This window comes from Pinus tabuliformis, chromosome 2_2 (assembly GCF_031772625.1).
Source record: "Pinus tabuliformis cultivar Carrire ecotype Pingquan chromosome 2_2, CPIR1, whole genome shotgun sequence".
Lineage (NCBI taxonomy): Eukaryota > Viridiplantae > Streptophyta > Pinopsida > Pinales > Pinaceae > Pinus > Pinus tabuliformis.
The window spans coordinates 407,353,696-407,357,788 of NC_142300.1; the positions used below are offsets into that span (position 1 = coordinate 407,353,696).

General features: G+C 38.9%; 1 pseudogene; it reads right to left on the reverse strand.

The window, feature by feature from the left end:
• Window positions 1–787: 787 nt before the first annotated feature.
• On the reverse strand, window positions 788–2,594 carry LOC149193011 (putative UPF0481 protein At3g02645 pseudogene; annotated as a pseudogene).
• Window positions 2,595–4,093: the final 1,499 nt, after the last annotated feature.

Below are 4,093 nucleotides of genomic sequence, written 5' to 3' on the forward strand. Positions count from 1 at the left end.
TTAGTGATAATTATTCTCAAGGCTGATTTAGAAATTGAATTATTAAACATTTTACAACTTCGCAAACAAAAATAGAAAGTGATATCGCTTAACTGCAGCGATCATCAAACCAAAATCATATTTGTACTTAAATGAAACCCATACGTAAAATATAAAAACAATAATGAAGTAAGTCGTCTGCGAATATTCAGACTCGTGGTGATCGAAAAAGATTCAAAGAGTTTCCCTTCCATAAATGAAGCAAGCTGTCTCCTGTCAATGTAGGATGCCTACAGCTGGTTAAGAAATTACAGATACAGATACACCGATAATGATTCTCTACTAAGGCGGTTTTCATGTTTAACACCAGCAAGTTTCCATGTTTGATCTAAATAAGCATTTTTTGGTGGGTGAGGTTTCGTATTCAACCCAATCACTTCTTATGTATTTCATATGCTTATGTAGATCCTAATCATATGTTATCTATTCATTTGAATACCCAAAAGCCGACACGCAATAGAAAAAGATTGTATATAATAATACCTGGTATTCTCAATCTAGGCTAGACTGCCCCTTATACACAGAGAACAATGGATGGACAAACATATAGAAATCTCAGAAAACCATTACAAGTGGCAGCCCTGATTAAAATCTCAGAAAACCATTACAAGTGGCAGCCCTGATTAGGTTGCTGTGCAGCTTTCAACATTATAAACACACTTACACCGTTTCTGGCAGGTACCCTAGTCGAGCTTGCTATGCAGCTTTCAACATTATAAACACACTTGCACCGATTCTGGCACGTACCCTAGTCTAGCTTGCTTAACCACTTCTTGCAATCATATACAGAGCAGAAAGCCTGAAAGCAAGTGAAGATCAAAAGTATCGCTGCAGCTACCACAGACAGGAATTGCCACGATCCAAATATATGTTCGTTCACGAAATCCATTACAACAACATTCCATTTTCTATAATAATATCTATTGAGACCCTCTATAACGTTGTCCAGATATCGAACCTTTGTGAGCCGAACGCACTTACCCATGCTGTTCCACAGGCTCGCAACCTCTCTGTCGCTTTGGAGGTGGTTGTAAATAATTCCACTTTGTCTCAACAATCTCACATCCTCTTCGCTGTCGATCATCCCGTTCATGAAATCAGTATATCGTGTGAAAACCATCGCACCCGGCGCCGCCGAAGCTTCGAATGCCACCAGATTTCTCAGGATCACCTCTGTATTGCTGTCCAACCTTACTTTCGGAAGGTAAAGTGTCGCAGTCTTCTCATCAAATTGTACTGAGGTGAGGTCGCCGTCGGTAGGAGCAAATTTGATTCCTGCAGAGTATAAATCGGCCACAGATGGAATAGCCAGTTCGTCTCGCGTAGGCGGTATGATCTTAACAGTTGATTCTTCCGCCTCCGCTTTTCCCTCTTCCTCAGTATTGGTGGCATCTTTGTTGACAAGAAGAACCAAGGGTTTCTTCAACGCGCTCAGAACAGGGTGATTCCTGAGAAGAGAAAGAAGACGTACGGGCAACTTCATCAAGATTTGCACATACCGCGGGTTGAGCGCTTTCTTAGTCAATTTCGTGAGAAATCGAATGGGACCAATATTTAGAGAGGGAGAGCAGTCCATAGCAATCTGAAGGCTCTGGTAATGGTGGACATTTCCTCTGGAACAGCCTCCTCCTTTTCTTCCTCGTTTGGAATATTTGGATCTTCAATGTTGGGAACAGGAACGATAGCGTAATACAGCACCTCCAGGATGTGGCCTCTCTCTATTGTATGGATCTTCGAATCCTCGGGCAGCTTGAAGGTGAAAGGCGATAATTCTTGGCACACAAGCCTTAGCAAGGTAGAGAGTCTCTCTTTTGCCTTTGCTTCAGAACCCAACTGCAATTCCAAAAGCTTTTGCAACAGAAAGAGCGGCAACTGATTTTCGAGCATCATCAGATCTCTCACAATGGAATTATGGGCAGCGCTGGTGCCAGTCGGATCTAGTATTCGCCCCAATTGCTTGACGTCCACGTCAGAGTTTTGGTCGGCCTGCCTGACATAAAACTGCAAACACTCTAGAAGGAAGGCTGCGTCCAGCGCCATGATCCACGCCAAGGTTTCTTCCTTAAAATCGAGAAACTTGTGATAGCTGTTCCGGATTTGCCATTCGTGCTTCTTAAACTCCTCCACAACCACAGACTCAAACTTCTGTCCGTTGATTCTCTTCTGAAATCTTCGAGCAGCCGCTACTTTGTAACGCTCCATGTCATAGAGCTCAGATCTCGAGCGGTGATAGGGACCGATAGATACCGACTGAGGAGTGTATGCTTCAGGTTTCACTGCCAGTAACTCCTTGGGCACATTAAACACGGACACGCACAGCTCCTTCAGTTCTTCTTCTTGCAAGTGTAGATCCAGACTTCCCTTGATTTGAATAATCCAACCATTCTCATCAATCTTCAATTCAACATCCGTTTTGGATTCCATGTTTCTGAATCAAGACAAATAGCGACAGAAAGCACAGGATAAAATATAGGAGATATGCGAGACGGTTAAGTGACTGGACAACCTATATGGAACTCCTCTGATTCACGAATACACAGGCTAGACCCGAGGTAGTTGGCACTGCAAATTTCCGACCCTATATAGAGCTCTCTGATTCAAGAACCCTTATAACCACACTCAATGTCTTTCACATGCTTCACACGATTTTTCTGATTTCTACTGTTTTCACATGCTTAACACGATATTTCGATATTTTATTTAAAAATTGTCACGCCTAGCGCTTCTGAGTTGGTGCGTGGAATAATTAGATTGCGAAAGTGGGGACTTCGTGTACAAATTACAATGATATTGTAGAACATCGATGATTATTTTAACCGCTCAAAATTATTGTCAACATAATTAAGTTCTTTAAGCTATGGTATATTATGATAATATCTATTATATTGCTGTTAATCGTTTGAACAGTAACTTCCAGTTTTTAATTGATAAAACTTTTGAGTGGACGTAAACATTTATTTTTGATTCAGCTACGTAACGTTCTAGCTTTCTCGCAGATATTCGAAATGATGATAATTATTATTTTTTTGGTTGGAAAAAAAGACTTCTTATCGTTATAAAATAAAAAAGGAAGTACATTTTCAAATGTACTTACATATTTCCATATTTTTTTTTGATATCTTCTTCTCATCCCAATTGCATATAAACAACTATTTTCTCGAGTTTATTTATCCTATTCACTTCCCTTGTATCTCCTATGCATGCATGTTTGTGTCTCCATAAAAAAGGAAGTACATTTTCAAATGTACTTACATATTTCCATATATTTTTTTGATATCTTCTTCTTATCCCAATTGCATATAAACAACTATTTTCTCGAGTTTATTTATCCTATTCACTTCCCTTGTATCTCCTATGCATGCATGTTTGTGTCTCCATGTATATCTCGAGATCCTTGTATTTCAAGATGGTAACCATTGGTCCATCTTTTATGAGCCTTTCATAATTCTTCTAAAAACAAATTTGGGCACTTTTTATTTTATTTTCAAGTATAAAAAAAACACAGTTTTCTTACCAGAAAGGTACACTGTTATTTTTTATTTTTACAAAGGGAAAATACAAAAAAAAAAAATTACATAAAAGAGACATTGTCATTCTTGATTTTCAAAAATTGCATAAAAGATCTTACCAAAAACCGTCTTTATATCTCTTTTGGACAGAAGGTTCGGCAGCTATATTTTGTTCTTTATGGACATGCTCAAATTGGATATATTGGAAGAAGATTACAAGGCGGACATGCTCAAATTGGATATATTGGAAGAAGATTACAATGCCCATTTATGCTATTTATGCTATTCATCCAATTGGATAGAATAGGCGGATTGAACTGATTGTACTCGTTGACCTAGTCAATGATACCCTTGGCATCACCATATACCTGCAATCTCTCAATCCCAACCACTTTGCAATAGATAAAACTCCCCACAATACTATAACCTCGGCTCTATTGTTGGTTCCTTTTCCCCTTCCACCAGAAATGATAATAGTAACCTGGTTTAATTATAATAAAACCACTACATTCACATTTTCTCTTCTCACATACTCCACGCAAAAA